Source organism: Callospermophilus lateralis, chromosome 4 (assembly GCF_048772815.1).
Source record: "Callospermophilus lateralis isolate mCalLat2 chromosome 4, mCalLat2.hap1, whole genome shotgun sequence".
NCBI classification, from domain to species: domain Eukaryota; kingdom Metazoa; phylum Chordata; class Mammalia; order Rodentia; family Sciuridae; genus Callospermophilus; species Callospermophilus lateralis.
The window spans coordinates 76,843,503-76,856,502 of record NC_135308.1 but is presented as its reverse complement, the minus strand read 5'-3'; positions in this window follow the sequence as shown (position 1 = coordinate 76,856,502).

The following is a 13,000-nucleotide window of genomic DNA, read 5'->3' as shown; positions in this document are numbered from 1 at the left end:
AAATATATCAGTATACTTCATAAACTAGAAATATTACTGATTTTGAGACAATATAACTTGAAATTAAAATGAAGTTCCAAAATAAAAAAGGCATTTTTACACATAAATTAGAAAACTTTCCAGTAAATAAATTTTTTGATGAAAGGACAAATGCCAACAGAAATTGAAGAATTTCTTTAAAATAAAAATGGAGAAATCATGACATATCAGAATGCATGGAATATTTCTGAAAGTAGAGATTAGGCTGGGTGTAGCTCACTGGTGGAATACTTGCCTAACATACACAAGGCCCTGGGTTGATCCTCAGAGATTTGTGCTCACAAACACACATTAGAGAGAAACACTTAAACATTCAAACCAATAAAAATTTAGAAAACTGTGTAAATTTTAAATAAAAATAATAGCTAAAAACAAGAACAACAAAATGAAGTACTGTTAAAGAAATGATAAATTGTGATAGAGTACCAAAAAACCTATACTGCATCTAACTGATGGATTAAAATACTACTTTTTGGGGAAGAGCAAAATAGGGAAACCACTAATTAATTTAAGAAGGAAAAAAGTACAAACACACAAAATAACAATTATATAATGGGCAAAAAAACATAAAAATAAAAAGAATGTAAGGATACTGACAATATGGTTTGCAAAATTATTAAGACTTCACTTTTCAACAAAAAAATTTTAAATTATAAAAAAATCTTAATTTCTTAAAAATTACAATATACCAAAACTGACACCAGGATAGAAGAAAGGCTGAAACAAACTATTTTCCTCCCCCCCCCAAAAAAAAAGAATATTGGTAAGAGTCTCTGATACACAAATGAACCAGACACTAGTCATATCTACTAAGGTTAAGAACAAGGCAAGAATGCTCTCCTGTACCTTGCAATTTAGTACTGTACTGGTATTAGGGGAAAAATAATCATTAAAAAGAAAAATAAAAGGGAAAACTATCTCTATTCACTGATAACATAGCAACATATTTAAAGTCCCTAGAAAACCAACAAAAACTAATTCAACCAAAAGCAATCCAGCAATTTTGCAAAATATAAAATTATTATCCAAAATAGCTCCCAAGAACAGAACTAGAAACATTTAGAATATATAACAGAAGGGAAAAACCTCATTTACAGTAAACAGAAAAAGAAGTTAGAATCCTGATTAGATTAATAAGAAAATGTATAGGAAAATTATCTGAAGTTAAAATTCACAAAGAACACAAAAATATGCTTGGACAAATAAACAGACATTTGTTGGTCTTAATCAGAACATTGTCCCATGAAGATGAAATTATTAAGTTAATTTATAAATTCCATGTGATCACAACAAAAATATCAGTAGGCTGGAATTTGAGAACTTGGACATAAGTTGGTACATAAGATCAACCAAAATAACTAGGGGAACCCTAAAATTAAAGTGACTGGGGCACCGGGAATGCCAAAGAAGTTGATTCATAACAAAAATTAGTACTTACCACAGATTCTCTATAATTGAAACAGTGTGGAGCTGAGAAATGATAAGACAGACCAATGGAATGATATATAAGATTCAGAAATAAACATAACTACAAATAGAAACACATGTCAAAGGTCATATTTTAAACTAACAGAGCAAAGATGATTTTGTGTCAATGAGATAGTTATTAAATGAAACAAGATAAATTACATTAATATTATTCTATACTAGGAATCATGGATTCCTGGGAAAATGCTGGTTTTTAAAATTAATGCAAAGAATGTAAAAGATAAGTCTGGAACCTCTTGAAAGAGAAAGTTGGTGAGTGCTAGAACCAGCATGTGGACATGATAAAGAGGACATGGAGACCAACTTGGTGATGTTCCTCCTGAACAAACCTGGAAAAATTTGAACATAAAAATAATAGCAATAAATTATGTACCATTGAGTAATAGAAACTGTGTTTCCTCAAGTAAAGAAGAAGAAGTAAAACTGGAAATCCACCATCAATTATTATAGCAAATTGGTTCAGACAAAAATTATCAATGAATGATAAAGTTAAGTGGAAACTTTGATGAGGTTATACACACAGATTTAATAAAAACAAAATGTTTATTAGTTCAATGGGGATAATAAGACAATGGAGATCCAGGAAAACATCTTCACCATAGTAATCAAAATTAATATCGCCAAAGATGGGAAGGTAGAACTTGTGTATCTTGGATGTAATATCCTGAAAAACACAACACTTTATGTGGTATCCTGTGCACAGATGCATAAATTCCACCTAATCATAGGAAGCATTAAATAAACCTAACATAAGAAATATTCTATTAAATAATGGATACACATCTTGTATTTTTAAAACATGGCAATTTTATAAAGAAAAAAGAAAGGCTCTTTTCCAGATTGAAAAAAAAAAACTAAAGAGATACAACCAAGGAAATACTGTGTATTAATCTTTCCTGAATCATTTACTACAGGAATAAAACAAAATATAGTAAAAAGAGAGAGAGAGACAGAGAACTGGCAACTGAACATAGTAGGCAGATTAGGTCTCAAGTATCAATTCAATACTAAGTATTATTGTAAAGTTCTTAACATGTCATAATCATGTATAGAATTATGTTTTACTATGAGTGTTGGGTAAGTCAGGAAAAATAAGTGTATAATCCAGGAAGTAACAAAGGAAGAAATTAGTTCACAGTTTCAACTGTTCCATGTCACATAAGCTTCATATGAAGGTTAAGACTTAGAGTCCAGATAGAAATAAGAAAACTGAGGAAATCAGGGATCTCAGCTGGCAGCTGTTATTCCAATTTCAGCAGGAGGACACTTTTATCCACAGCCTGGAGGGCAGACAATGAGTCATGGGCTGCTTGAAGAGACTGGCATTAGAGACACCCTAACCTGAAGTAGAGGAAGAAAAGGAATGAGAGTAGAGATAATTTCTATAAAGTAAATCTGAATAAATTCAATTTTTTCTAAATAAATTCTGATAGATTCTGTGCATAGATTGTTCCAGCCCATGTTTACCCTCAACTCTCCTTAAAGGAATTTCTCCTTTACCACCTTCCTGTCATCTCAGAATTAGCATTATTATTATCAAGGATAATTCATTCTATTTGGCAATTCTATTGATTCTTTAATAACTAAAATGCTACCCCCACTTATTGTGAGATTACCACGTAAATAACAGAGTGGTCCATTAAGGAGGTAGCAAAAAGCAAACTTCTTACTCTGGACAGGACAGACATAGAAGAAAAATCACGTGGAACTTGACACTGTCAGCCACAATTTCTCCACTGGGATGAAGGGTGTAGACAAAGAGAAGCCAGATTAGCACTGATGCTGATGGGGAATGAGAAATTCCCATTCCAGGCTGGGTAAACAGGAGATCAACAGATAATGCCCAAAATTCCTTGTATCACTGAGTATGCTTAGATAAAAGAGAATGGCTATGGATATAAAGCACAAATTAGGCTTTGTTTTAATGCAAACAAATCAAATAATGCCAACTACAAATGAAAAATAAGACCAGGTAATGTAGGGAATTAGAATACTCTGGTTTTGGAAATTCCTTTTCTGTAATGTACTCGATGACCTGGGAATAGGAGAAAGAGGTCAAATATTTAGTAACTTTCTTTAAGCCATCCTATTTGCACTCTGTCCTCAAATTGAAATAAGTGCTCTTCCTAACGTCTAGACTCTCTAATATTTCCTCAAAGAGAAAAAAAGATAAAGTATATATTTATAAATTGTTGTATTATGTACACTTTTGTTTTTAATTTCCTTTTGTCCACAAAGGAAGATAGCTCCTTTCACCACCATCTATGCAGGACAAAGAAAACACACTGAGATCTATTGCCTAATATCATATCATAGTGTCACTATATAGTGAATGACCTCATCATAGTTTTGTTACATAAGATACGGAAGCTTCCACAAATTAAAAGTGAACTTGGCACATTTGAAGAAGAACAGAATAACCACAATGGATTGGGAGCCTATCATGGACTAGAAACTCTGTGAACAATGTGAAATGCACTGTAGGAGGAGGAGAATTTTATCCAGACTTTCTGGCTCTGAATTTGCCTTCATCTAATCTCTAACAACTTTATGATTTAAGACACATCCCTCCACCTATTTGCCTCTGTTCCATTAGCTGTAAAACGGGATTTCCATAAGGCTGATGAAGCCAGCCAGCACATACAAGGGCAGTGCCTGACATGGAATCCTCACCCTAGGAGGAAAAACTTATCATTTCTAATTACACATGTATGTCTGGGGAAACCAAGGCTTAAGGAGTTTAAAGAACCTGTCCAAGATAAACTAACTTGTGTGATTAAGAGGAGAGGGTGGGGGCTGTGTGTGGTGGTGACTCAGGATGCTGAGGCAGGGGGATCACAAATTCAAGGCCAGCTTCAGAAAAATTGCAAGGCCACAAGCACCTTAGTGATACCCTGTCTTAAAAAAATAAAAATAAAAATGCTGGGGATGGAGCTCAGTGGTAGAGTGACTCTGGTTCCAGTATCCAACACCGCACCCCCTCCCAGGTTTCCCCCCCCCCAAAAAAAAACAAGAAAAGAAGAAGACAATGACAACAATGAACAACAAGAGGCAATAAGAGGGTGGAATTCAGACTGGAAATTCCTTAATTTCCAAGTCTGTTTGTCATTCTCCAATATGCCTTGACTCAAGCCAGCTAATTCCTTTTACCTCTTATCAAAATGAAACTTCTATTTTATTTTTTGATCTGCCCAATGTTGTACTATTAAAAAGAGTTATAAACGCCTGATATGATAATAATTGAATGCCAGCCACGAGGCCTCAGCCCACATTGGAGGCATGAAAACTCTGCAGAGGCAGCAGTGACTGCAGCATGCCCCTGGAGGTCTTGGTGTGAACTAGCCACAGATGAAGTCCATCCTGTGTGCAATGCAAGCAATTTGACCCCAGGGTCAGGGACCTAGCCTCTGGGCCACTCCACAAGGCCCAGGAACCGCCGCCAGGGGCGCTGTCCCGCACAGCAGCCTGCAGCCCTGAGAGGGGCCTGCACTGAGGGCAGAGAAGCAGCTGCTTGGGGTGAATCAGAGGGCGGTGGCCGCCTTAGGGAAGGGCGCAACTGGCACCTTCCATGGCGCCCTTTGGCATAGCGCACGACTCAGCAGAAGGGAGGACACACTGACGGCGCACAAAGCACTGGAGCGCGTGCCCCCCAGCGGCCAACAGACTCCGGGTTCTGAGCAGCTGAAGATCCGAAGTCCCTGAGAACTCACAGGTCCTGGGGTTCTGTCAGGAATCTGTCCACAAGTTATCACAGGCCAAGAGTAACCCATTTATGATTCTGGGTTCCAATGCCTGCCAATGCACACAGGCATGTTGTCTCAGCTGCTTGGAAATGGTTGATTCCAATATTGTGCTTTTCATTCCTTATAATTCCTGCCAGACCCACAAATGCTTTTCTCTAAGGGATCCAAATGCCTTTTAAAATTCCTATGAAAGTATGATGTTTCAGGGAGAACCTAGGAGCCATTCCTGTGCCTATGTAAGTTGTTCTACATTTCATTCAGTAATTCCTGTGTTTGGGCAAAACTAGTGAATGGTCCTGGGACCTGATGCTCTCATCCAAAATAAGGGTTCCTCCACTGAGCTATGACCCTTTGCATATCTGCCTCTCCCTCACTCATTTCTCTCTCCCTCTGCCCCTGTCCCTCCCCCGCAGGACAAAGAGATTGAATTCAGAGATGCTCTACCACTTAAATAATTTCCGTCTCATGTATGTGTTTACATCCACATGTACTTTTTACTTTTGCAGTAGCTTTCCATTATTTGGCCAGGCTGGCCATGAACTTGCCATTCTCTTGGCTCAGTTCCCCTGAGAGGCAGTAGAGCTGATTGCCACCTTTCCTAAGCACACACTCTAAAGCTGAGCCCAGTAACATGCCTTGTTTATGAAGGACCCACTCTGTGTGTGCATTGTGCATGCTGGATGTTTGATATTCAAGTAAACACATGAGACATTATTGCATTGCCACACAGGCTGATGACCATCTTCCATTCTAATGACTGGGTTAGCTGTGGAAGTAGCAACATGAGTCCCTGGCCAGCCTGGGCCAATGTGCAAACCCTGTCTCAAAATGAAATGAAAAAGTGGTGGGAAATAGAGCTCATTGCTTACCTATCCTGTGTGACAACATGGGATCCATCCTCAATAATATGAAAAAAGCCAAAAACAAACAAACAAACAAACAAACAAACAAAACCCATCCAACAAAGGAATAAAGAATTGGAAAAGACACAGGATTGGAGAGATGGACAGATTTAGGAAAGCCTGTACAGTGGCTGTGGGTTAGCCGAAGCCTGCATTTAGGTTAAAATGTATAGGAAGTGCCCAAGAAGAAAAGGAAGAGGAGAGAGGAGCAGGACACAGCACAGCAGGTGAATATGGAGCCTTTCTGAAGGAGGTAAGAGGCACTAGAACAGAAGGGGCACCACAAGGTGAGTTTAGGGCAGCTGTAAAGGGAGGAGCAAGGGCAAGAAGAGTTCCAGTTAGCAGGGTGGGGCATCTCTTCCAGGGCTTACTCTGTGCCAGAGAAATTCTGGGATTCTACTGAAGGCAAAGGGCCTGGATAGGAGGTAGGGGAGCATGCTTCATGGCTACAAGGTGGCAGAGGTGGGACACACACCTGTTGTGACTGTAGAGCCTCTTCCTAGGGACTCCTAAGGTGGATGATATTAGATGGTGTGTAGGCATAGAAAGCTGGCAGCCATCAAGGCTGCTGTGGGTTTCATTCCTTTGTGGCCCAGAGTGAGGCAAGCCAGGGCATGGCTGGCCCGTTTGGGGGAATCTAAGGAATCTTGGCGATGCAGAGGGCTGCTTCTGGAGCCCAGGTGCTGTTCACTCAGGCCATTCATGGACCCAAGGCCAGAGCTGGTCCCAAACTCTTCAGAGCATGGCTTCACCTGAGTAGACCCAATGCTCAGGGCCATGCCTGGGGTATATGGCCATGAGAGCAGGAGGCCTGTTTCCAAAGAAGAATTCTCTGCTTCATGAGCAGGACTAGCAGGGGATGAGGGTGTTCCACAGAGGCATTGTCTGAATCCACTGTGTGGATGGATCGCTGTCTTCAGGTTCACATTCAGACTCTGAAAGTTAAGGCTAAGTCCTCCAAGTCCTGCCAGGCTCTCGCCCAAGTCTGGGATGGGAATGTATTTCAGCATGGGACCAGGAGGGGTAAAACACCTGTGGGCTCCTTTCCTGAGCATTAGCCTGCGTGTCACAAGAAAGCAGGCAGGGAAACCTTGGATGACCCTTGTGGATGAGCTGAAAAATGTGTGGACTTTTCAGTGAACCAGATGAACCGAGGCCAGCAATCCTCTCCCTAGACAGAAATCAGTGCCATGAGATACATTTATTCCCCACAGTGCAACTGTAGCTTTCACAAGAGGATTGGAAATGGAGTCAGGGCCTGCTTGCCTCTCAGAGGAAGTTGGTTGTGATGTAGGAAACCGGAACCTGAAGTCTCTGTTCACAGAAGGGGGATGAAATTCTACAGGTGGAAGTCCTTGAAGAAAGTGTAGACTCCTTCTTGTGTTTGTGAGAGTTCTGTGAAGATCAGAGCCACTTTGAGTTGCTTCCCCAGAAGTGGCCACCAAAGACAAAAAATTGCCAGCTCCCATGGTCAGCTTCACGGTTGTATTTAGTGACAGGGATCTTGACTGAACCTCCTCCTATCATAGGTCCCAAAGGGGCATGACACATGCAGACTTTGCCTAGAAGCCTCCTGCTCCTCAATGTGGTGCACCTGCTCTTAAGTAAGAGAACAAGAGCTGGGCACCCTGGCATGTGTCTGTAATCCTAGCTACTTGGAGGCTGAGGCAGAAGAACTGCTAGCTTGAGGCCAGTTTGGGCAATATATGGAGACCATGTTTTCTTTTTTTCCTAAAAAAAAAAAAAAAAAAAAAAAAATGGACACACATGTGGTGGCAAGTGCAACCATGGAGGATGAGGCAGGATTGAAGTTTCAGACCAGCCTCAACCATTTAGCAAGAACCTCAGCAACTGAGAGACCCTGTCTCAAAATTAAAAGGCCTGGGATGTAGCTTAGTAGTAGAGCACACCTGGTTCAATCCCCAGTCTCACAAAAAAATTTAAATTAAATACATTTTTTTTAAAGGCAGAGCATAGTGATACATGCCTGTAATCTCAGCGACTTGCTGAAGCAGGAAGATCTCAAATTCAAGGACAGCCTGGATAATTTAGCAAGACTGCCTCAAAAAACACAAGAGCTGAGCATGTAATTTAGTGGTAGAGTGCCCTGGGTTCAATTCCCAGTACCAACACACTTACACAACTAATAAATAAAAAGAAGAAGAAGAAGAAGAAGAAGAAGAAGAAGAAGAAGAAGAAGAAGAAGAAGAAGAAGAAGAAGAAGAAAGAAAAGGTAGGAGTCCAACCTCAGTTCAGCCTTGGGGAGCCAGGACTCACAGGAGAAATAAAAAGAAAAAGAACTTTTTATGTAGAAAACCTGGACCTAAAAAGTGAAGTCCCAGAAAACCTACTGACTCAGAGTGTCACTATTGCAAACTTCTAAATTTAGCAAGAAGACTGGGCCACATTAGAATCCATCAGTAATTCATTCATCGAGTCCTTACTGATGGCTTAGTATATTGCTCATCACTCTCATAGGTCCTTGGAATACATTCATGAAAAAAGCTGACTGAGACCTTACATTACAGTGAGAAAAAGGTGTTTACAAGATTACTGGATTTTCTTCAGAATATGAAAAGCACAGGACCAACTAATTGGAAGGAAATCTCATAGTGACTTTTAAATTTGGAGGTGGGATTCTTTTTCCCTAGAAATCTGGCATCATATAGATTTTTGGTTTTGGTTGGGCTGGTGCTTGAATATAGGGCCTTGCATGCACATGCTAAGCACACATTGTACTAAAGAACTCACCTCCTATCCCTAAAACTTTTTCTTCTTCTTCCTTTTTTTCTTTTTGTTTCTTTTTTCTTTTTCTTTTTCTTTTTTTTTTTTTTTTTTTTTTGGTACCAGGGATTGAATCCAGGGCCACTTAAATACTGAGCCACATGACCAACCCTTTTTAAAATATTTTATTTTGAGACAGGTCTTGCTAAGTTGCTTAGAGCCTCACTAAGTTGCTTAGGCTGGCTTTGAGCATGCAATCCTCCTGCCTCACCTTCCAAAGTCACTGGAATTACAGGCCTGTGCTATTGCACCTGGTTCTAAAATTTGTGACTTAAAACAATGCGATGCTGGAACTAGAACCCAAGGCTTAGTGCTTGCTACACACCCCGTCACTAAGTCACACCCTCAGCCCCATGGCACCATTTTGAGTGTGAAGCCAAGAAGATCTTCCTCTTTTTCCTTGTCTCCTATTTACATGTAGTTATCACCATTTCTTTGCTATGATCTTTGTGGGTGAACACCAAATAGAGAAGACTTGAGCCTTAGGAAGAGTTTTGTACGGGAAATGCCATTTTCAAGAGATTGGTGTTATGATTTAAGCTGCTCCAGTGCTCAAGCACTTCTAAAAAGTGTCTTGCTACTTTTTTTTAACTTTTCTAATGGAGCTATATTGAGTTGGGAGTGTGATATTCTATGGAAATATGAGAGATGCAACATATCTGAATCTAAGCAGCTGGGTTGTAACTCCTCGGTAGAGAAGGTACTTAGCATATTCAAGACCCTGAGTTCCATCCTAAGCAAACCCCCCAAACACACACATTTTTTTTTTTACTGAATACTAATTTAAGGTAACTTGCAACAATATTAGGTTTTTCTCATGAGTATTTAGATATTCTCTCATCTTTCTTTTTTAAAGAGAGAGAGAAAAAGAGAGAGAATTTTAATATTTTATTTTTAGGTTTTTTTTGGTGTACACAACATCTTTGTTTGTATGTGGTGCTGAGGATCAAACCCGGGCTGCACCCATGCCAGAGGAGCCTGTCCCCAGCCCCATTCTCTCATCTTAAAAGAACAATACTCAGGCTGGGGCTGGGGCTCAGTGGTGGAGCGCTTCCCTAGCATGTGCAAGGCACTGGGCTCAATCCTCACCACCACATAAAAATACATAAATAAAATAAAGGTATTGTGTCCAGATACAAGTAAAATATAAATATTTTTTTAAAAAGCTCCTGCACAGCAAAAGTAACAATTAAGAATGTGAAGAGAGAGCTGGGAGAAAATCTTTGCTACCTATTCTTCTGATGGAGGCCTCATATCTAGAATACATAAAGATCTCAAAAATCTTAACATCAAAAAACCAAATAACCAATTAACAAATTGGAAAATAGACACTTCTCAAGAGAAACTATACCACTCCTTGGTTATTTATCCTGAAGAATTAAAGTGATCATACTACTGTGGTACATGCATACCCTTGTTTACAGTAGCACAATTCACAATAGCCAACCATGGAACCAGCCTAGGTGTCCATCAATGAATGAATGAATAAAGAAAATGTAGTTTAGCTGGGTGGGGTATGCTTGTAATCCTAGTGGCTCCAGAAGCTAAGGCAGGAGGTTTGCAAGTTCAAAGCCAGCCTTAGCAATTTAGAAAGGCTCTAAGCAACTTACTGAGACTCTTTCTCAAAATAAAAAATAAAAAGAAAGGGCTGGGTATGCAGCTCAGTGGTAAAGCACTCCTGGCTCAATCTTCAGGCACCACCACCCCCCCACCGCCAAAAAAAAGGAAGAAACAAAAATGTGGTATATATGCACATGGAATTTTACTCGGCCATAAAGAAAAATGAAATCATGTCATTTATAGGAACCTGAATGGAATTAGTGACCCTTAGGCTCAGTGAATAAGCAAAACAGAAAGTAAAAATCAGATGTTTTCTCTCATATCTGGAAGCTAGAGAGGAAAAAGGAAAAGTGTGTGTGTTGGCAGGGGGTTGGGGGGGACAGGGAATCTCATGAAAATCAAGGGAGAAGAGTAGAGGAAAGGGATGAGGGAAGGCAGGTGGGAAGGGAATAGGGAAGTGGTAGGGAGTGATATTAGCCAAATTTTATTTTTATATTTTGTTCATGTATGAACATATAACAACAAATGCCATCATTATGTACAAGATCAAAAATATGGGAAAAAAAGAGCTGGGGATGTAGCTCAGTCATAGAATGTCCTTAGATTAAATCCCCAGTAACTCCCCACTCTCCCCAAAAAAATGTGTTCTATTTTATGCTAATTCATTCCTTTTTTTTTTTTAACTCTGGATGGAACCCAGAGGTGCTGTTTGGCTTATTTATGTCTCAGTAAGTTACTTAGGGCATCACTAAATTGCTGAGGCTGGCCTCAAACTTGTAATCCTCCTGCCTTGGCCTCCCAAGTCACTAGGATTGCAGGCTTGTGCCATCACACTCAACCTTGTTATGAATTTTAACATAAAAATTTCAAAAATTAGAACTTCATGTATTTGTGTTTGACACTGCTCAAAAGTTATCTGGAGTGGGTACAGGAGGGTCTATGCTTTTAATCTCAGCCACTACAAAGGTTAAAACAGGAGGATCCAAAATTTGAGGGCAGTCTAGGCAATAAAATGAGATGCTGTCTCAAAATAAAAAGTGAAAAGTCTAGGGTATTAGGTCATTGGTAAAGCATTTTGCTTGGTTTGAAGAACTCCTGTGTTCAATTACCATTATCATCAAAACAATACATAACAAAAAATAGTCAAGGAATATGTCAGAAATACAGGAGATCATATTTGTTTTTTTTTGTTTTTTTGTGGTGTTGAGTGTTCAACTCAGGGCCTTGTGCATGTTAGACAAACCTTCTACCACTAAGTCACATCCCCCAATAGAAATATCAAGAATAAATCAATAAGAGTGACACTGGAGATCACCTCCATTTGGATTCAGCAGTCATGGGTTACCATTGACAAAAAAAAAAAAAAATTCATAGTCAGGCACAGTGGCACATGCCTGTAATCCCAGCTGCCTGGTAGGCTGAAGAAGGAGGATGGAAAGTTCAAGGCCAGCCCCAGCAATTTAGTGAGGCTCTAAGCAATTCAGCAAGAGCCTGTCTCAAAATAAAAAATAAATAAATAAATAAAAATAAAAACTGGTGTCACTTTGTGGTTAAGTGCACCTGGATTCAATTGCTGGTACCAAAGAAAATCAAACCAAACCAAACCAAACAAAAATCCTATTATTTCTCAAAAAATTTCCAGGAAGTGGTGGGTACAGGGGTGCATGCATGAAAGCCCAGCAGTTCAGGAAGCTAAGGCAGGAGGGTCAGATTTGAGACCACCCTTGACAATTTAGCAAGACACATCCTCAAATTAAAACAAAAACAAAAAGCAAGCCGGGCTTGGTGGCCTATGTCTATAATCCCAGCAGCTCAAGAGGCTGAGTTAGGAGGATCATTGAGTTCAAAGCCAACCTCTGAAATTTAGTGAGGTGCTAAGAAGTCAGTGAGATCCTGTCTCTAAATAAAGTACAAAAAAGGGTGGGGATGTGGCTCAGTTGTTAAGTGTCACTGAGTTCAATTCCCCAGTATCCAAAAAACAAACAAACAAACAAAAAAGAACACCCAAAAAATAACAAGAGCTGATGATATAGAGCATCCTGGGGTTTGTTTTACAAATAAAACACAATAAAAGAAAAAAGAAATTTTCAAAAAATAATAAAATAATAGAGTAGCTATTTATTTCTTTCTGTTTATTTATTTATTTTTCCCTGCAGTACCAGGTATTGAACCCAGGTATGCTCTACCACTGTATTTCTCTATCCAGTTTTTAATTTTCAATTTTTAAGTAGGGTAGGGTCTTACCAAGTTGCCCAGATCTGCTTCAAATTTGTTATCCTCCTGCCTTAGCCTCCCAAGTAACTGGGAGTATAGGTGTGTGCTGCAGTGACCAGATCACTGGAGTTATTTCTGAATCATATTTTTTTCTTCTATAAAATATCAATCAGGTAAACCTTGAATTTTTGTTAATGACCAAATAGGCATAAATTTGTAAACATGATCTTTAAAAAATGAGTATAAGTTTTGAGAGAAAGAGACTATGCT